Genomic DNA, 22,213 nt, shown 5'->3' with positions numbered 1-22,213 from the left:
AAAGACAAACATGGTATGATCTTACACGTGGAAGCTAACACACACACACACACACACACACACACACACACACACAAAAGAAACCAAACTCAGAGAACAGACTGGCATTTGCCAGAGGTGGGGAGGGGGTGGGAGAAATGGGTGAAGGGGGTTAAAAGGTACAAACTTTTGGTTATAAAATAAGTCATGGGGATGTAATGTACAGCATGGTGACTATAGTTATTAACGATGCATTGCGGGGCGCCTGGGTGGCTCAGTTGGTTGAGCATCAGACTCTTGGTTTCGGCTCAGGTCACCATCTCATGGTCGTGAGATTGAGCCTCATATCAGGCTTCATGCTGAGCATGGAGCCTGCTTAAGATTCGCTCTCTCCTCCTCTTCCCCACTCGCACTCTCTGTCTCTCTAAAATAATAATTAAAAAGATAATACTACTTTGCATATTTGAAAGTTGCTAAGAGGGTAGACCTTCAAGTTGTCAGCACAAGAAAAAAATTTTTGTAACTGATGACAGATGTTAACTAGACTTAATTGTGATCATTTTGCAATGTATACAGATCACTATGTTGTACACGTGAAACTAATGTTATATGTTGATTATGTCTCAATAAAATTAATTTTAAAAACTGTCAGTTGACCTCACTGTCCATTTCAGCACCCTGGTTAATGGAATTTACATTGTATTTAATCCTTTTGGAAGTCTCCCAACTATAAATTGTGACACTGTGGGTCTCCTCTCCCTGTCTGACTCCTCACTTGTGCTCTCAGATTCAGGATCTAGGATCTAGGATCCTTCCTCCGCATGAATATATAATCTTAAGGCCAGTGTAATAGAGCTCATTTGGGGGAGATTCAAATGTACCAGTGGTCAAACCCATAAACAGCCAGAGCCCACAGCGGGCTGTCATCTGGGCCAATTTATTGGGTCTCTATTCCCAGTACTGGTTCGTAAAATGAGTCTCTTACATTTGTAAAAGAGAAAGGGAAAAGCATACATTAAGAGTTTGGAAGTAGATGAGAACATTTTCTTCCCTTTTTCTTTCTTGTGGCTCTTCTTTCAGAACTCCATTAAGAGACCAGTATGTAAACCCAGTGAAAGCAAGTCAGCAACTTTTTTCGTTTTCTCTGAGTTTGCTTTGCCTGTTTGAGAAAGCAGAGAGGCCTGGCCTCCCAAGCCCTGGCCAGACTCGTGAGGCCAGCTGTGGCCTCACGTGGCCTGCTTTGTTGAGCTGCTTTTCAGACACCCCATCACTAGTTCTACAGCCTGTTTCCAGCAGTGCACTCACACACGCTCTGCAGAAAAGCCGGCGATAAGCTCCTCCTGGTGTTCCCCCTACCAATACTTCTGTGATACAACTTCCGGTTTTCTATCATCTCAAGTAGTCGCTTTTTGATCCTGTGACCTACAAGTCATCACCGCTTGGGAAAATGAAAAAGTGTTTCAAATTAACACAGGTACAGATCTGCCCCACCCCCCAGCAAATTCCACAAAACCCACATGTTCATAATTGTACTGCCAAAAGGGGAAAAAAATCCTTAGATGTTAGAAATTCTTTAAGAGAATATTCACTTCTGCCTTTGGTAGTTTCATAACATCGAACTTGTGTGGTATCTGCAATGTGTAGATCAGAACTGCCATTTTCACCCTTTTTAGGTCAGTGGAAGCTCATTCGTAGTTCCTTGTTTTGTTTTAGACAAATTTAGGGATGCCACTTCCTACATTGCTTTACTGAATGCTTAAAAGCAACAGTAGGAGGACTTGGACTTGAAGCTCTCTTCCTCCTTCAGTTTCAACATAACTAAGCAGACATTAGGCACTCCTGGCCTGTATTCTGTGAACGAATTACTCCCTTGCACCAGTGCCAACATACTTACAAAAATTACTTTTAGTTCAGAGGTTCTGCTTGGTTTTAAACATTTTAAAGAATTGAGTACAATTGAACTCTTCTAACCCAGCTCCTCAGTGCATTAATGTAAATACTTCCGGGGCAGATGGGAGTCCCAACATGACTACACAGGAGACAGAAATATTCCTTTATGGAGGGTTACCATCCATCCCAAAGGATTGCTGTTAGGAATTGAGCTTTGTGCAAAAAAAGAAAAATACGTGCATGTATAGTACAGGTGTGGGAAAAAAATTTTTTTTTTTCCTCTAGGAACTCACGTTTCCACTGGTAATGGGCAGTTTCCATAAACTGGAATTTATCCCATTTTCTATCCCTTAAAGTCCCCAAATTCAAAACTTACATTTCAGTAATGGAAAAAAGCAATAGAAACAAACCAACATGAGAATGTCCAGGACAAAAGCCCCGAAGCACGTTTTAGAATGGCTGTCTGGCCCAAGTGCTTTTTTCAGGTGGACTCACCTGTACCCTGGCTTCATTCACACCCATGCTTATTGCAAGCTCCTTTCTGAGAGGAGAAAATCACCAGTGTTTTGGTCTTCAGAGATGTGGATTAAATATACGGATGTTATTTCATGCTTGTTTTAAAATTTCTATCCCCTTCATACCCCTCCCCCTACCCCAGGACACTTTTCTGTAATACCCAGTTTGAGGCTGGCTTTAGGGGACAGTTTTGGGTCCCATGCAAAATTTAATGTGGGGCCAAGTAAATCCGCAATCAACATACATGTTTTAATGCAGTATTTAACACGAACAAGTTATTGCAAAAATAACTCATGACTTAAACATTATCAAAATATATTTATTTACTTTTGAGAGTCCGAGAGAGAGCGTGAGCCAGGGAAGGGCAGAGAGAGGGAGACACAAAATCCGAAGCAGTCTCCAGGCTAAGCTGTCAGCACAGAGACCCACGTGGGGCTCCGCTGGCACCGGCCCCATGAGACCATGACCTGAGCTGAAGTCTGAGGCTTAACCGACTGAGCCACCAGGTGCCCCAAAATTATCAAAATTTAAATATAGGTAGGACCTGACCCTGTACCTGCTCCACCGTGCATCGTCCACAGCTCTACTAAAACATTATTTAAAACTGGCTTCCTGCCAATGTTTCCCTACTTGGATTTAAATACTGCATGAAAATATTTACCTTGATGCCCAGTAGTCGGCTCCCACCCCGGAGTCTTGGGATGGGGGCCGGGGTGGCCTTGGGACCGCTAGATGGCTTTTGGCCCTGAAGAAGGTGGGGGGGGGGGTCTCCGGAAGCTATCCAGAGGCAACCGAGCCCCTGGAGAACCAGGCATCTCCAGAAGCACGCCGTACACGGAAGGGACGCGTGCGAGTATTCCGTGCGGTGTAGGAGGGGGTGTGGCCAGGAACGTGGTGTGGCAGGGGCGCTGCTGCCTGTCCCCGGGCTGCTGCTGCTCCTCAGGGACCTCAGGAGGACAGCCCAGCTGCTGCTTCCTGGGCTCCGGGCGGCCGCCGCCTCCTCGTTCTTCCCACCCCGCCTCCACCCTGGCCCACTTTGGACCACATTTCCTCCTCTTCTCCCTCTACCTTCACTGAGATACAAGACTTCCTATCTGGAAAGGGGGAAAGGCAGAGAGGGTAGAGGGCGGGGAAGGGCCGCGACCGGAGCGCAGCGGCGGCGGCCCGTAACTCGCCTCTCCCAGGGGAAGATGTTAACGTCTGATGTTAGCCAAAGCACCTGTCTCGGCCCAGGCTCTCACCCCGTGGCTCTTCCCGGTCTCGCCCGAGTCCAGCTCGTGAGACCCGGCATCCCAGCTGTGGTGGGCGGGACCTGCCGGGGAGCACACGAGGCTGGGGCGTGGCCACGAGGTAGGCGGAGCGCTTGCCGGAAGCGTGCTGCGGGAGGGGGCGTGCCCGAGGGCTTTAACTCGCCGCTTACCCGGGGCATTACCCTGGGGCAGGGGCCTTGCTGGGCGGTGCCAGCCGGCCGGGGGCGGGGCGGGGCGCGGGGCTGGGGGCGGGGCACGAAACCTCCCACCAGCCCCCAGAGCCCTGGGAGAAGTGTGGCGAGAACGTCTCACCGCCGGGCTGTCGCTGCACCGAGGTCGGTGCAGGGCTGTCGCCCTAAGCTCCTCCAGGGCGAGGGACTCAGAGGGAGGGCTGGAGAAAGCGCGGGGTCCCTGGCAGCCCCAGCATGGAAGCGACGGTGGTCGCCCTCGCCGCGTGGGCTCTGAGCGCGCCTCTCCCCGCCGAGAAGTCGGTAGTTAATGGACGGGACTCTCTGGTTCGGCTCCCTTCGCACCCAGAGTCCACGAGCCGGGCTGGCGATTCAGACGAAACGATTAGCTGGGGGGCTGCTTGCTTGCTCTGGGATTTTGCAATAACGCGCTGAAAGCAGAGCCCTCTGAGTGCTCCATGCACCCTGCAGGAAACGCCACACACCCCTTGAGAAAGCCCAAGTACTCCAGGGTTTTAATAATAAACCCACGTCAGAGTGCAAGTGTCACCCCCTGCCCAGTGCCTAGTGCATTCAAGAGCGCTTCCAGTACAAGGGGCCCTTCCTTTGACTTTGGACACAGCTGTAGAGCACGCATCCTCTGCTGGGCTCCGCTCCCGTGGCGGCAGGGCGCCCTCCAACAGCGCAAGTGTGCCCTTTACTGGGCCTGTGTTGTAGACCAGAGAGTTTCTATATTCCACCCCCCCCTCACCCCTACCCCCCAACTACCTTCCTGAATTCTTGTTCCCCACTGAAAGGCGTGAGATAAGAGCCAGGCCAGATTGATGGCTTTATGGTTCTTTATGAGGTGTTTACAGGTACCCTGGGACGTGTTAATATCCTGAATATTGAGAATAGCTTCTAACCAGTGGGTCTGTGCTTGACAACTGTTAGTGATTTATCCTGTTTTTACCTGCACAGCCACCATTATCATCATCCCCTTTCATTTATTTTAATGTTTATTTATTTTTGAGACAGAGACACAGCATGAGCAGGGAAGGGGCAGAGAGAGAGGGAGACACAGAATGTGAAGCAGGCTCCAGGTTCTGAGCGGTCAGCACAGAGCCTGACGCGGGGCTCGAACTCATGAACTGTGAGGTCATGACCTGAAACGAAGTCGGACGCTTAACCGACTGAGCCACCCAGGCGTCCCACATCATCCCCTTTTAAAAAGACATTTAGGGCTGCCTCACTCAGACAAGCCGTGCCATGTCTTGATGAATGAAGTGGCTCTGCTCATTGGACTTGAGGCCCTTCTTCCACTAGCCACTTGGAAGAAAAATAAGGGCAGGTAGAGAGAGGCTGAACCCGCCATGTCAGCAAATCTGCCTTTGAGAGAACAAGGGTATTTGATTAAATAGCTTCTTAGGTGCCTTTATCCTGGAGGTATCCATTAATCATTTTTTGTCATTAATTCATCCCATTTATAAATTCTTCAAATTTCTCATTCTCATTTTGTTTTGAGAGCAAGAGTGGTGGAGGGGGCAGAGAGAGAGAGAGAGAGAGGGAGACACTCTCCAGCAGGTTCCCGACCGGCAGCCATAGAGCTTGACACGGGGCTTGATCTCACGAACCACAAGATCACGACCTGAGCCGAAATCAAGAGTTGGACGTTTAACCGACTGAGCCACCCCCCCCCCCCGGGGGCGTGCCCTAAATTTCTCCTTCTTACTGACGCTGTAGTGCAGCTGTGGGGGAGAGGAGGTACCTGTGCTCGCATCTTTTTTTTTTTATTTTTTTTTAACGTTTATTTATTTTTGAGACAGAGAGAGACAGAGCATGAACAGGGGAGGGGCAGAGAGAGGGGGAGACATAGAATCCGAAGCGGGCTCCAGGCTCCGAGCTGTCATCACAGAGCCCGACGCGGGGCTCGAACTCACGGACCACTGAGATCATGACCTGAGCCGAAGTCGGACGCTTAACCGACCAAGCCACCCAGGCGCCCCATGTGCTCGCATCTTTAATGTGCTCTTTGGAAGTTTGTCTTTGAGAATAGCAGCCACTTACATCACCGGCAGGAACACTTTCGGATTATTTCCAGCGGAACTTCACGGATGACCGCACCACACTGCTTTCTGTTTACTGTTTCAGCCACTTCCTAATTATTTACTCACGCAGGCCCATGAGAGGAGAGAGAGATGGTTATCCTCCGGTGGTGTGCAAGAGGGACAGGATGTTTTCTGGTGAAAATAAGGTCCCTCCTGCACCTCGTTGTACCTGTGATCTTCAGCCGATAAGCCTGTCCTGGCTGCCGAGTAAAAAGGGCGTGGGCCAGGCAGCGTGGGGCACGTCAGGACGTCCCGCCCAGCCACCGCGCTGTGGGTTCGCATGGTCTGGAGATGGAGGTCAGCCCACACCAGGGAAAGAGCCGCAAATTATGAAGGCAGATTGCTCAGCCCCGCTGTTGACTCCCTGTGTGACCTTGGGCAAGCTGGCTGGCCTCCCCGTGTGCCTCACTCGCCACATCTGTAGAATGGAACCTGCCCCCACCCGCATGTCGTGAAGTTTATTTATTTTTGTTTTTTTCAAAATGTTTTATTTTAGAGAGGGAGAGTGAGAACGGGGAAGGGGCAGAGAGAGAGAGAGGGGCAGAAGATCCGAAGCACAAAGGCCGATGCGGGGCGTGAAGCCATGAACCCTGAGATCATGACCTGAGCCGAAGTCGGACGCTCAACCGACTGAGCCACCCAGGCGCCCCTGTGAAGTTTAGAGTAATAAAGATAAGGCCCACGGTGAGCACTCAGCCAACATCGGCTTGGTCCTGGAGTCAAGGAGTCAGGAGGGGGGTCAGTCCGTACCAGGGGCAAACTGGAACCCGCAAGGATTCCCTTGAACCCATGAGGACAAAGTCAAAGCTGTGAAGACACTGCGGAACCTACGTCTGCCCCTCCCTGCCTCCAGCCGGGGGGGGGGGGGGGGGGGGGGGGGGAAGGAGCTGGCGCCCTTGGCCGTGGGGCTGCACGCACACCGGGCGAGGAAGCAGGGGCGTTGGAGATCTTGCGGCAGCTCAGGTCGCCCGGGGCCACTGCTGTCCCATGGCAACAAGGTGTGCCGGAGGGTCGGTGCCGCTGTGCGCGGAGTGGCAGCAGCACCTGGTCTTGTGCCAGACTTCAGAGCGTGATGACTGTCCTCATTTCGCTTTCACCTCCTGGAACCTGCCCCAATTTTTCAAAATAGTTTTTGTTCTTTTTTCCGTTTATTTATTTTACATTTCTTTGTTATTTATTTATTTTGAGAGAGAGACAGAGTGAGCCAGCACGAGCGGGGGAGGGGCAGAGAGGGAGGGAGAGTGAGAATCCCAAGCAGGCTCCGCACTATCAGCGCGGAGCCGGCCTCGGGGCTGGAACTCCTGAACCTCGAGACCTGGCCCCCAGCCGAAATCAAGAGACAGAGGCCTGAGCCGCCCAGGCGTCCCCTGCCCCAATTTTCTGAGGCACTGGGAAGCTTTGCAGGTGGTAGCTTAGAAATCCTGCTGCTTTTATGGCGTAAGCTGTGCTTTGAGCACTTTCCAGAGGACGAGGTATCAGCGGCGGCTTCGGTTATCACAAAACGGCCGATTTCTACTTAAGAACCTTCTTCAATGAAAAGCTATGCTTTTCTGTTTTGACCGGCAGTAAGCTGTATAACCAGAACACGGCAAATAGCTCAGCAGCCCACAGTTCACTTAAATTTATCATTTATTGGGGCGCCTGGGTGGCTCAGTCGGTTAAGCGTCCAACTTCAGCTCAGGTCATGATCTCACGGTCCGTGAGTTCGAGCCCCGTGTCGGGCTCTGTACTGACAGCTCCTTCGGATTTTGTATCTCCCTCCCCTGCTCACGCTCTCTCTCTCTCAAAAATAAATTTAAAAAAGAATTTATCTATCCTCTGGACACATTAAGTTATAAGCAGGAAATATTTAGCTACCTTAGTTTTACACCTAAAAACTTCCTTATGAAACTGATTACTCTCTTTGAAAGAATCGAAAACTCTGGCGTTATGTTGAAGAACTAATCTTCTTGTGGTGCCAATAATATTAGCTAATACTGATTTAGGACTTGCTATGTGCTAGGCACGAATTATGTTACATGTATTATCTCATTTAATCCTCCCAGCACCTCCAGGCGATCAGTCGTATGACGGCTTCCGCTTAAAGATGAAGCAATTGGAGCCTAGAAAGGTGGTGATTTGTGTAAAGACACACGGTAGTAAGTTCCAGAGCCAGGGTTCACACCCAGCCTACATACACCACGGCACTACATTCGTACAAAAATTCATACCGATCAATAAGGAGACGCCACTTCAGCAAAAGATGTACAAACAGGAATCTTTAATGCAGCATCTTTTATAAGAGCTTAACATTTGAAAAAGCTTATATGTCTATCTTAGGGACTGATTAAGTTAATGAAGGTACATCCATTCGATACAATAGTTATGCATCTGTTACGAATTACATTGCAAAGAAGTGTGCACAGTGTGAACCAATTTTAATAAATACGGCGCTTTTTTTTTTTTTTTTTTTACCAGGATACACATACATTAGAAAGTCTGGAAAAGTATACAGCAAAAATACTCACAAGGATCATTTTGAAGTGGTAGGAACTCCAGGCAAATTAAAACATTAAGTTCTCCCAACTTCTCTTACAATAACCATACAATAAAAAATAGAATAAAATCTTTAAAAATCACACGACTGTCTTTTCACTGAGAGATACTGCGCTTCCCACTTGAGCTCCAGGCTGGAAATCAGCCCCAAGGGCATTCAAGTGCTCTGTGACTTTGGACAAGTCACTTACCCTCTCTGGGCCTCTTGTTCTACGTAAATAATAACGAGAAGCTGGTTTCGTTTCAAAAGTTTCTTCCAGCTCTAACATTCTTTGACTTAGTCAATTTCATTCTTAGCAAAGTTCTTAAAAACAAAACCAAAACGGCACGTGGAGATTTAAATGTTGATAAAACGTCTCTTCACACCTTATCTGTTTTCTTTGGCATATGAAGTCATTCCCATTATTCCCTGCCCATCAGTCTTTCGAAAGGGGAAAGTTAATGCATTTCACCAAAAATGGGTCAAATCACTCTAGAAAAATAAGGGTCTTTTCCCAGAAAAACGATTTGGAACCTATACATTGACAGACAGACGCACACAGAAAAACCACTACATGCCCAAACAGCAGCCCCCCCGCCCCCAATCCAAGCCAAAGAACAACAAAAGCAAACCGTCCAAGCACAACCCCGGCTGCCGGCCCTACTGCACAGAACGTTGGCTTCTCCCCGTGCGCATGGCTGTTAACCGAGAGCCTGTCCCTCACGGACACGCCAGCACGCTAGTGTCACAGACAAGCGCGGGCACCGCCGCCCGGCAGAGGAGGGCGACAAGACTAGTCTGGGCGGTGGGATGAGGCAAGACTGGGCCGATGCGAAGCCTATGGCGGTGATGGGGGGTGAAACGGAGCTGCGGTTGGGTGCGGATGGAGGGGTGGGGGCTGCGGTTGGAGGGGCGTGGGGAGTCGAAGCCACGTGCAGCCTGGAGGGTGGGAAGGGCGGTCTGTGAGATGGGGGTGGAGCGTGCAGCTTGTGGGGTGCTGTCACCCCGACCTGCTCTCCCTGTGCGAACAGGGTCCTGGCACGGCCCGCGCCCCGACATCACCTGCGCCCTCCTGCCCTCCACTCTGCTTAGGTAAGTGCTAGAATGCCCTTGGGCAGCCGTTTCCCCATGGCCTTGTAAACCTGCTTCCTTCTGGGAAACTGAAAAATCTGCCCTTAGAGGAAAAGGCGCCCTATTTCCTATTTTCCTTCCCAGCCAGGGAAGGGACAGTCTTTCAGCGGTCTGTTTTATGAAAACAGAAGGTATTTTTCAACAAATGTAAAATACTGAATATGCATCTTGCACATTCTCACCCCATCCCCCCACCCCCCAACACGCCTGGGGCCATCTCCCTGAGAGTCACTGGTCTGGAATCTTCTCACCTGCCAGCTCCACGCCCCCCACCCCCCCACCCCCCACCCCCCACCCCTACTTTCCATCCCCTTAGCAAATACTTTCCTAGATGGTATATTCACCTAGGAACTGTAATTCTGAGGTCTCCTCCATTTCTGTCCCCTTGCTAGCTGTGTGGCAGCAGGTAAATCGCTGAAGTACTCTGAGCTAATAACATCAACCTCACAGAGCCCACTCATTTACTCCCGCATTCGACAGGTCAACTGAGCACCTCCTCCCGTCGGGCCCCGGGCTACGTGCTGGGAATACATCAGCGAACATGGCAGGTGCCTTCCTTACACTCATGAAATCTGCCACCCAACTGGGGATGCGGACAGTAAACTAATAAATCCACAGAGGGTGGTAAGTGTGTCCATGTAAGGAACACGGCACAAGGAGAGAGAATATAATAGATTCAGATTTAGGTTTGTGAGGTCAAGAAAGGCCACTCCGAGGGAGGGACATGAAAGCCGATCCTGAAGACTAAGTATGAAATACGCCAGGAGTGAGGTTTTGGGCAAAGATCCTGAGGTGGGGAGGGTTCATATTTTCTAGAAGAGGCCATGTGGCTGGATAGCGGAGTGAGGAGGAGACTCCACACGAGTCTGGAGAATCAACCAGGAGGCTCTTAATGCTGTACATTCTATGGATTTGAACCAATGTACAGGGGCACGCAGCCATCATCGACGTGTCACACAGGGTCGCTGCACTGCCTGAAAAATCCAGTGCTCCGGCTACTCCTCCTCCCCTGACCCGCAACCCTTGGCCACCACTGATCTTTTTCCCGTCTCCACGGTCTGGCCTTTTCCAGAATGTCCTATAGCTGGAAATCCTACAGCACGGAGCCTTTTCAGACTTGCCTTTTCACTCAGTGATAATGCATTTAAGGTTCTTCCATGTCTTCTCATGGTTTGGTAGCTCGTTTCTTTTTAATGCTAAATAATATTTCACCGTCTGGCCGTACCACAGCTTATTCACCCGTTCACCTGCTGAAGGACATCTTGGTTCCTTCCACGTTTTGGCAATTCTGAACAAAGCATCACTGCGTTGGTCTGTTTTGAGGGAAGTTCACTTGTTGCCTTTTGGGACCCTCATGAGCAGGAACAACGGACTAGATCATACGTGAAGCACCATCAGGAAACCAGAGAACAAATTATTGGAGACTCCTGAGTGTGCTTCAGAGTCATTCACAGAAGCGATCGGAGATACTGTTAAGAAAAGCGACCTCCCTGCTTTTCTTCTAATACCAGAATATATGGCCTACCGGGGAAAGCATTTTCGTTCCATTCTCAGTCCCCAGTCCCTAGAAATAAATGGCAGGTAAACGGTAAATGCTCCACAGGCATTTTTAAAATATATGAACGGATTTATGCTCTCCATGGCATTATTCTGTCTTTTTAAAAATAACATTCTTATTGAGGTACAATGCACATACCATGATGTTCACCCTGTTACGATGTACGATGCAGGGGTTTCTAGTCGATTTGCAAATTTGTGCATCAATCCTCACTATTTCCAGAACCCTTTCTTCACCCCCAGGGGGAAATTCATAGCCCGCGGAGAGACGAAGTGGATAGCACAAAGTAAATGCACAAAGTGCAACCGGGCCAGAGGCAAACCGGGGAGCTCGCGTCAGGAAGCTGAGCATGTCAGCTCGGTCAACCGGCAAGATGCAAACAGCCTCTGGCTTTATCAAAAGCTTCGAGTACAGAAACCCTAGGAGATGATATCAACGGCTAGAATAAGTGAACACTGCGCCCCATCTGACTTCCACAATCAGACTGTGACAGTCTTTGATGGTGAAAAGCACGATCCTGTTTTCCAGTGTCTGCATTATCTCATAACTGTACATGTCCCGAGAACTCTCTGATACTCTGTTAAACATAGTGTTCACGCTGGCACTCGCTGTGGGGCTTAGTGGCCTAAGGAGGGAGAGCCTGTTCCAAAAAAGGAACCTCCTATATCATCTGAAAGGGACAGATGGGAATTTCTGACCCTGGAAAGCCTACTGGTCACTCTGAGTGCAAGATGAAAGCTAATTCCTGACAGTGGCCTGCAAGAACCAATGCAGTCTGAGCCCTTGCCCTTCGCCACTGTTATGGCTTCGATTCCACCTACCTTCTCCCTTTTTACCTTCTTCACTCCAGCCACACTCCTCCCCCTGCTGTTCCTCAACTGTCGCGCCCAGCTGCGCATCAGGGCCTTTGCACGTGCTGCTCCCTCTGCCTGGAAGGCTCTTCCCTGAGATATTCTCATGGCTCGCCTTTTGACCACCCTTCGGATCTTTGCTAAAATGCCATCTGCTTATTCAGGTGGTCTAAAATCTAATAACGCCACTCTTCCTTCCCTGCTTTATTTGTCCCTTTGCACTGCCCGAGACCCTAGTTCTTAGCTATTTATCTTACTGCTTTTCTTCTAATACCAGAATATACTGTCCAGGAGGGGAAGGACTTTTTTTAAGTTTATTTACTGATTTATTTTTAACTCATCTCTACACCCAGTGCAGGGCTCGAACTCACGACCCCGAGATCAAGAGTCACGCACTCTTCAGACTGCACCTGCCAGGCCATGAGGGGAAGGACTTTTGTTCAATTCCTGGTCCCTGGTACCTAGACAGGTCAGATAAGCAGTACATACTCCATAAATATTTTTTGAATACATGAATGCATTTCTGCTCTCTATGGCATTACATTTTCCTTTAAAACAACATTTTTTAATTGATATAATTCATATACCACGATGTTCACCCTGTTAAAATGTACAATTCAGTGGTTTTTAGTATACTGTATCTGCAAATTGGTGCCTCAATCCTCACTATCTGATTCCAGAACATTTTCCTCACCCCGAAAAGAAACTTCATACCCATTAGCAATCACTCACCACTTCCCCTTTCCCCAGCCACTGGCAACCACTCATCTACTTTCTGTCTATGGATTTCAATATTCTGGACATTCCTAACAAATGGGATCATAAAATATAAGGCCTATTCTGTGTGGCTTCTTTCCCTTAGCATCATATTTTCAAGGTTCACCCATGTATCAGAACTTCAATTCTTGTTTATATTGACATATTTCACACATCATCTTAAAGTGCATAATTCAGTGGTTTTTTAGTATATTCACAAGGCTGTGCACTCATCAACGCTAATTTCAGAATGTTTCTTCATGCTCAGAAGAAATCCGACTTGTTAGCAATTACTCCCCATTCTTCCTACCCCCCAGGTCCATTATAATCTGTAGTCTACAGGATTATGTGTACTCCCTTTCAGTATAGGAAGGAGCAGAGTGGTCTTCTTTTAAAGCCTCATTCCCCCCAAATATTCATTATTTAACCTAATGGATCACTGGAAGACCTTCCTCCAAAGACTCGTCTTTATTTGAACTGACTAGGAGTTCCTCTAATGCAAAAAAAAAAAAAAAAAAAAAAAAAAAATCTCTTCTTGAGGGCACTGGCCAAAAACATTCACTGGAAAGTGTTTGGGGCGGGGGATGCCTAAGGCGAAAGGTAACCTTTGAGGGAAGTTTACCAGACTAACCACAAAGCTTAACAGAATCGGTTGGGCCACCACAGTCCACAGGAGCTTCGAAAAGTTCTGACATATTCCTGGGAATCTAGAAGGCCAAGTACACGTTTAGGGCATTATGCATGCTCAAGAAAGTGTGAGGAAGCCCTAACTTCCCAACCCTGGCTGACCTTGAGGCTAGTGAAGGTTACTACAGACTTGTAAACTGCCTGACTGAATGATGAAAGCCACACACACACTGAGTCTCTCGGAAATGACCGGGAGATTGATGCGTTCCAGGCACTGAAGGAAATCTCTGTCCACCATTTGCCGACCACTAACTAAGCTAAGCCTTCAGTGGCCATATACAAAAAATAGTCTTTGCAGAATTAATTCAGAGAAGTCCTAAATAAATGATAACTACAACAGGCAGCGACAACGGAGCCTGCCAGGAGGGGAATCTGATTTCCAGAGTTGCCACATTATGATATTCACAATGTCCAGTTTTCAGTAAAATTTTACGAGGCACATGAAGAATCTAGAACGTATGGCCCATGTATGGCGGGGGCGGGGGGGCGGGGGGCAATCAAGAGAACTCTCCCTAAGGAAGCACAGGCATGGGATTACTAGATAAAGACTTTTACCAGATATGTCCGTAGAGCTAAGGAAATAATGTCTAAAACGCAAAGGAAAGACTCGACTCGAACACGTAAAGTGCTTGCAACTCATCACCCACCTTCACAACGAGGAAAACAGAACCAGTGACTCTTTCTGGATATGTCACAGAACTGAGCTCATGGGACAAACCACACCCCAAACCTGAAGGAGTCGGGGATTCTAGAAACCACAGGTTACCATGAATGCAACTCAGCAAACCCGAGGCAGTAACTTACATGGCAGCTTCCCTGACCTGTCGGGGGGAGGGGGGGTTGCTGAGCATGGACTGGCCTGAGAGAACTCCTGGCGGGGCGGCCATCTAAGGTAGCCCTTCCCTCCACCATCATGGTGTTTGCCTCTAGAATCCTCACCAGGTTTTCTTGGTAACGATCAGAGCAAAATTGCCTCCTGTTGGGCCAGGGAGAGGTGAGAGGTAACCATTTTGAAAGAAGCCAAGAGCATTCTCCACAAGAAAGGCCTACCCAGCAAGGGAGAAGCCTCCCTGGACATGGGGTGAGGGAAATCCCCAAACTTCAGGCCCCCTATAGCCTTCCTTCTTCACATAAGGTGGGGGAAAAAAGCTGAGAAACACCGGAGAAGATCCCAGCCTAGGGGGACAGGTACACTGAACGACTGAGACCTAATCCCAGGATTACAGGATGCTTCTCAGTCCAGACCTGAGCAAACATCAACAGGGCTCCTGCCTAATAGCAGCGGATTACTGCTCAGAGAGCGCCAAGGCTCAGATTCTACTTAAGAAGGCTTGTCTAGGGAAACGAAAGATGCTGGGGGACAAAAAACAAAGACACTCGTGGAAACTGAATCCTCTGACACTACAGGTACAGAAAAGAGTAAATAAAGCAGATCTCCTAGCCAGATAAAAATAACTCTCATACGAACGGCCAATTTACTCCCTAACACCTGATAATTCATGACTGGCTTTCAACAACAACAACAAAAGTTACATGGCATGACACAAGGGAAGAAGAAACGATCTGAAGGGACAAAGTGGGTGTCAGAACCAGGTTCAGTCAGATACGGCAGAGATTGTGAAATCATCAGATGGGAAATTAAAAAAGTAGGATTCATATGCTAAGGGCTTTAATGGAAAAAGTGGACAACATGCAAGAACAGATAGTGTACATATAATAACGGAGAGACAGAAACCCTAAGAAAGAATATAAAGGAAATACAAGAAACAGAAAACACTATAACAGAAATAGTCTACATCATCTGATGGACGCGTCAGGTGATCGGAAAGGGCTGGGGATAGAATCCGAGCACTTGAAGATAGGTCAATAGAAACTTCCCAAACTGAGTTGTAAAGAGAAAAAATAATAAAAATTGGGACAGACTATCTATTAACTGTGAGGCAATCACCAAAATACAGCACATGTATAAGGAGACTGTCAAAAGCAGAAGAAAGAGAAAAAGCAACTATTTGACATAATAATGGCTGGGATTTTTTCTAAAATCCGTGACGGAAACCACAGCACAAATCGAGGAATCTCATAGAACGCCAAACAGAATAAATGCCAATACACACACGTACACAGACAGGCACGCGCGCACTCACACACCTAGGCAGATCATATTCAAATTGCATAAAGCCAAGGAAAAGTCTTTTAAAAAGTCAGAGAAGAAAAACATCTTACCTAGAGGGGAACAAAGGTAAGAATTCTATCGGACTTGCTTCAAAAATCATGCAAGCAAGGAGGGTAGCATGAAATATTTAAAGGGTTGGAAAAAAAAAAACCCACCAACCAAGGAGTCTATATCCAGAAAAACCATCCTTCAGAAGTAAGGGAAAATAAAGACTTTGTTGGTGTAGTAGTCTGCTAGGGCCGCCAAAACAAAATACCACAAACTGGGGGCTTAAACAACAAAATTATTTTCTCTCAGTTCTGGAGCCTGAAAGTCAAAGATCAAGGTGCAAAGATCAGTGCTGCCTTTTCGGAGGCCTCTCCGCTTGGCTTGGAGATGGCTGTCTTCTCACATGGCCTTACCTCTGTGTAAGTGCCCATCCCTGGCGTCTCTTCCTTTTCTTGCGAGGACGCCAGTCATACTGCAGCCGGGCTCCACCCTTATCACCACGGTGGACATTCATCACCTCTCTAAAGGCCCTGTCTCCAAATACAGTCATGCTGGGAGTCACGGCTTCAACGTATCAACTTTGGAGGGGAACACAATTCAGTCCATAACGTTCAGGCTAACAGAACTGAGAGAACTGTCATTGCAGGTAAGCGTCAAAAGCTGCTCTTCAGAGAGAAGGAACATGGCGTTGGTCAGAAATTTGGATCTACGTAAACGAAAGGAAAGGGGTCACAGAAGGAACACGTGAAGATCAAAATCGCGTATTTTATTTTTCTTAGTCTTACTTAATCTAATGGACGACTGTTCAAAGGAATACCGGCCACAACATACTGCGCGGTGATAGCAGGTAGGTTAGTGCAATAAACGTAGCAGTGTTAGTAAGGGATGGGGTGAGAGGCTGAGAAGTCCGTTAGGCCCACGCTGCAGTGTCATCTGAAGGCGGACCTGGACTGGCTGGAGACTTACGTCGCGCAGTCCAGGTCCAGGGAAACCACCAAGAAGTTAAAGAGAAATATAACTGATACGCTGAGCGAGAAGAGAAAATGGAACAATAAAAAATGCTCAATTAAAAGAGAGGGCAGAAACAGGAAGATTAAAAAGAACACAAAGAATAAGTGCAGCAGGTACAAAATTTTCACGAACATGGTGGATGTAAATCCAACTGTGTCAGTAATCACTTCAAAAGGGAGTGGTCTAGATACGCCAATTGCAAGAAGAGACCGTAAGGGTAGATGCAAAACAAGACCCGGCTATATGCTGTCCACAAGAAACCCAATTTAAATATAAAAACACATATGCATTAAAAGTAAAAGAGTAGGGCAAGGTGAACCGAGCCGGCACGAGTCAAAAGAAAGCTGGAGTAGCTACGTGAATTTCAGACAAAAAAAGGCACTGGAACAAGAAACTTAGCAGGGGTAAAGAGGGTATTACATAACAAGGGAGTCAATTCCCCAAGAAGACACAATAATCTCTGAAATATATGCACTTTACAACAAAGCGTCAAAATACAAGAGGCAAAAACTGATAAAAATGCAGAAATAGATAATCCACTATTAATGTGAGGGATTTCAACACTCCCTCTATTAGTAGCTGACAGATCCAGTAGGCAGACAAGCAGTAGAGAGATAGTTCAGCTCAACAGAACCATCAATGGATGGATCTGATACTATTTTTAATTTTTCCCAGCTTTAATTATAATGGACAAATAATATTGTATATACTTAAAGTGTGCAATACGATTTGATATATGTAGACACTGTGAAACGATGACCACAAGTTAATTTGAATGCATCCGTCACCTCACACAGTTACCTTTTCCGTGTGTAGCAAGAAGGCTTCAGATCTATTCTCTGGGCACCTGCGCCTTGCAGATTCGTTCTTCCCTCCTTCCAGACCCTAGGCGTCTGCCACCACCACGTTCCGCCAGATCTTCCAAGATGTTCCGAGAAGCAGCCAAGCCTGATCCCTCTCTTCGTATTTAGTGGAGCTAGAGGTACTGGGGCAGCGCTGTAGGTCTTGCGCCTGATATTTATTCAATCCAGAAACCTGGAGCAAACTGGGTCGCAATAATCAATACAGGTTCTATTCTGTGAACGTAGATCACGGCAAGCTGAAGGAAGAAGGTGCAGACTTCGAAATGAAATGTTCCACCATAAAGCTGCTTACAACGAAGGTCTTCCAGAAGACATCTGCACAATTTGCCACTTATCCAGGAAATATGTCCCCTCTAAATGCACAGAATCACTAAATATCTGAAACCTGAAAAAAAGAAAAATAATTATACTCTCTTAGCGAATGTCAAGTATACAATACAGTATTATTAACTGCAGTCACCACACCAAACCTTACATCCCCAGAACTTCTTTATCTTTTGACCAACATCCCCTGATTCCCCCCCCCCCGCCCCCGGCAACCACCATTCAACTGTTTCTGTGAGTTTGACTTTATTTTTTTACATTCTACATATGAATGAGATCATATAGTATTTGTCTTTGTCTGGCTTATTTCACATAGCATAATGTCCTCCAGTTTTACCCATGTTGTCACAGATGACAGCAGATATATATATCTCACATTATACATCTCTCTCACATTACATATATATATGTACACACACACACACACATATATATATATATGTCGGACGTCTGTAGATGGATGAATTCTCTTTATCTATTCATCCATCTACAGATGCTTAGGTTATTTCCACATTCTGACCACTGTGAATAATGCTGAAATGAACACAGAGTGCAGATATCTCTTCCAAATACTGATTCCATTTCCTTCAGATATATATCCAGAAGTGGGATTGTTAGATCATATAGTAGTTCAATTTCTGATTTTGGGGGGAACCTCCATACTGTTTTCCACAGGGGCTGCACCAATTGACATTCCCACCCACAGTGCACGAGGGTGCCCTTTTCTCCACATCCTCACCGCCTGTTTTCTCTCGTCTATTTGATAGTAGCCATCCCCACAGGTGTGAGGTTGTTGGAGAAAGGGAAATTTCCCCCTTCACCTCTGAATTCTTTTGGCTGGTTGGCCGAATAATCAAAATGACACAAGATAGAGCAATCGGAGAAAACCGAATTTAATTATATACCTATGGAGAATCCACATAAACATAAGAGATTCCAAAGATGGGCAAAATGACGTATGTACGTCATCCTGAACGAAGGAGAAAGGGGTAGGGGTCTGAGACTTCTAAGGGAAGGAAAGCCATTCACGGGAAAATGAAAAAAAATAAATGGGAAACAAATGTTTCCTGAGCCATAAAGACACAACAGGAAGCACAGAGGAATTTTAACAAACACTTTGCTAGGTCTCTCCCTATCTACCACACCGACTTTGCATTACACTGTAATTATAGGGATGGTATAGCTCTTTTCTTGGACGAAGTCCTCTATCTAAATTCTTTTAGGCAGTTCAAAAAGAGGTAAAAAGAAAAAGCTCCTGGGTCTTCTGTTCCTTAAAACTAATCAGCCTGCATTAATCCTCATGCCAGAGAGACACATTTTGGGGTGGCAAATTTTGCTCCCCTAGAAGGTGGTATCTCATTGTGGTTTCGATTTGCATTTCCCTGATGATGAGTGAGGCTGAGAACCTGTTCATGCACCTGTTCTCTGGGAAACTGTCTATCCAGGTCTTCTTCTTCTTCTTCTTCTTCTTCTTTTTTTTTTTTTTTTTTTTTTGGAGAGAGAGAGAGAGAGAGAGCACAGGTGGGGAAGGGGCAGAGAGAGAGAGAGGGAGACAGAGAATCCAAAGTGGGCTCTGTCCTGTCAGCACAGAGCCCAACATGGGGCTTGAACTCACAAACCGTGAGATCACGACCTGAGCCGAAATCAAGAGTCGGACGCCGACTGAGACACTCTGGCGCCCTGGCCCAATTTTTAACCAGTTACTGGTTTGTTCACTATTGAATTATGTAAGTTCCTTACATATTTTAGACGTTAACCTCTTATCAGATATATGGTTTGCAAATATTTTCTCCTTTTCATTCTGTTGATGGTTCCCTTCACTGTGCAGAAGCTTTGCAGTTTGATGTAGTCCCCCTTGTTTATACCTGCTTTGTTGAATGTGCTTTTTGTGTTGTGGTAGGGTCCCTTCCCTAAGGAAAGAAAAAAAACCTCACGGCAACCTGGCTATGTGCATACGTGACACTATCGCTCATGACCTTGTAACATGAGATCACTTAATCAGACTGCATGTTTGTGTGTTACCATATATGGAAGACAAAGAAGTAAAAAATATATATATAAAACTATGCCATGTGGTGTTCGGGGCTCAGTTCTTCGGGTACCAACCTAACTGAGTGGTGCCGGCACGAATAAAGTTGCTTCCTGGAAAGAAAAGCCTTGGGGTCATGATTCTCTGTGAGAGAATCCTGCTCTATTACTTGGGGGCTCACCCGGGATTCGGAGCTGGTGCGTTTCCACCTCCTTCGCCACCGGGACACAAACCTCAGAGTGCCGGGAGAGGTGCCTCGCTGGGGCGAGGACCCCATGTGCGCCAACGGAACCCGTGAGGCCCAGGAACCAGCTTCAGGAGCGCCACCCATCAGACTGGTAAGAACCCAGGTTCGTTTTGGCAGACCTGCCCCGAAGAGGCATAAGGGGAGCCTAATCACCTCCAAGTTGCCCTAGTAGTTCTACAAGGGATGAGGAACGACGCTGCAACTCTAAGGCGCTGGGCACTGGGTGGCAGGTTGGAGGCGGTGGGATGTTGCCATGTGACTGTGTGTGGGGACTTGTCTCTCGTTCGTTTCCTGGGTCAATGACTACGATAATTAGAGCCAACTGTCTCTGGCTGGTCTACCTCAGAACGGGGACTTTAAGGAACATTCCCAAGCAGCTGCAAAACTCCCCTTGTTTCGGGGAAATTCCCTGACTTTTCCGAACCGACATGGACTGCCTGATTCCACTAGCGGAGAACAAAACAAAACAAAAGAAACCTGGAGTCTGCTGCTCTGTCTGAGCGGACAAGATTTAAAGCTGGGAATTCTCTTTCTCTGCCTTCTGCTGGCACCTCGCCTCTTCTGCCTTCTCTTCCCCCCTCCTGTTTCTGCACCACCTGGGGGGCGGCCTGCACAACTGGCTCCTCAACGCGTCAGACACCATCAGCTCCCCCTGCCCCCCTAGATGTCCTGGAGCCAAGATCACCAACTTCAGATTACCCTACCAACTGGTCCAGGTAAAAATTAACCATGGGGAACAAACGGTCTTAAGTGGACCCAAGTAACATGTATTGTGTTTAAGCTAATTTAAGTTTGTTGGTTTGAGACAATGTTTGTCAACATTTAAAAAAACAACTTTTATTCTACCTAGATTTGCTGAAAGTCAAATAAGCTCATGTTATCTCTGTTCCAATTTGTTAGCAAAAAGATGACTTAAAGTAATGGTTAACTTTATCTGTCTCATAGTTTTCATGGGTAATTGTTAAGATAGCTTTCAAAGTCTTTGGTAATCTAAAACATTAAAGTTTTTGCTTGCATAACAAATTGGGATTAAATTCATTGGATATCTAACAAGAGGCTAGAGCACTAATTACTAGATGCAGGTCTGTGCTTTTGACTTGTTGCGGAAATACCAAGGCTATTTGGATCTGTTGAAAAACTGCTTTGTGCTTAATTGATTCATAAGTTTGCCATCTAAGAAATTCTAATGTAACAGTTCACAGTTGGTTACTACTTAGTTTTCACTGGAGACTAAGGTTTCTAAAAGTTAAAATTCTGCTAAATGTAGTTAAGAATAAAATTTTTTAAAAAAAGAATAAAATTTAAAAACAACTCTACGTGTAAAGGAGTAGATATATAAAAAAATATAAGAAATGGAAATATTTTTTTTTGTTAAAGGTTAAAAAAAAAAAAGGAGAAATTTTGTCCTAAATGAGACTGGTTGTTTAAAAAAAAAAAGGCTTTGCGGCGCCTGGGTGGCGCAGTCGGTTAAGCGTCCGACTTCAGCCAGGTCACGATCTCGCGGTCCGTGAGTTCGAGCCCCGCGTCAGGCTCTGGGCTGATGGCTCAGAGCCTGGAGCCTGTTTCCGATTCTGTGTCTCCCTCTCTCTCTGCCCCTCCCCCGTTCATGCTCTGTCTCTCTCTGTCCCAAAAATAAATAAACGTTGAAAAAAAAATTAAAAAAAAAAAAGGCTTAGGTCAAAATCTAAAAGCAAAGGAAAGTTGTTAAAAGTTTGCAAAAAAAAAATCTTAAAAAAAACTTTATATACGGTCGGGAGGTCTAAGGCAAACCTTTAAATTACACTAATTTCACCACCATCTTCAGATACAAAATAAAACCCCAGTGGCCTTCCTGGAAAGGTTAAGGGAGGCTCTCATTAAATATATGGTTATCTCCCCTAACACCCTGAGGCGGAGAGGATTCTAAAAGACAAATCCGTCACTTGATGGGCCCCAGATATTCAGAGAAAACTGTAAAAACTGGCTGTTGGTCCGGAAGGGACCCTGGAGGAGCTCTTACGAGCTGCCAATTGAGTATATTACAACCAAGATCAAGAGGAGAATAAGAATAAAAAAAAAAAAAACCACACAAACAGAAAAGCAGGCTTAAAAAAATCTGAGGCCTTAGTTGTGTCAGACTGGACTTCCGGAGGTCCTGGCACCAAGTGCCATTTATATGGCTGTTCAGAGC

General features: G+C 46.7%; 1 protein-coding gene across 2 annotated transcripts in view; it reads right to left on the bottom strand.

Moving 5' to 3' along the window:
- Positions 1-8,153: 8,153 nt before the first annotated feature.
- The window catches only part of LOC106985287 (uncharacterized), a 71,766-nt gene continuing 57,706 nt past the window's right edge, over positions 8,154-22,213 (bottom strand). For both annotated transcript variants that reach the window (XR_008289842.1, XR_003418435.2), the window contains one exon: positions 8,154-17,828. The gene's annotated coding sequence lies outside the window, so the exon portion shown is untranslated. The remainder of the gene's footprint in view (positions 17,829-22,213) is intronic.

Source organism: Acinonyx jubatus, chromosome X, assembly GCF_027475565.1.
Source record: "Acinonyx jubatus isolate Ajub_Pintada_27869175 chromosome X, VMU_Ajub_asm_v1.0, whole genome shotgun sequence".
Taxonomy (NCBI): Eukaryota; Metazoa; Chordata; class Mammalia; order Carnivora; family Felidae; genus Acinonyx; species Acinonyx jubatus.
Note: the sequence above shows the minus strand (reverse complement) of the source record. Positions and strands in the feature narration are given on the sequence as shown.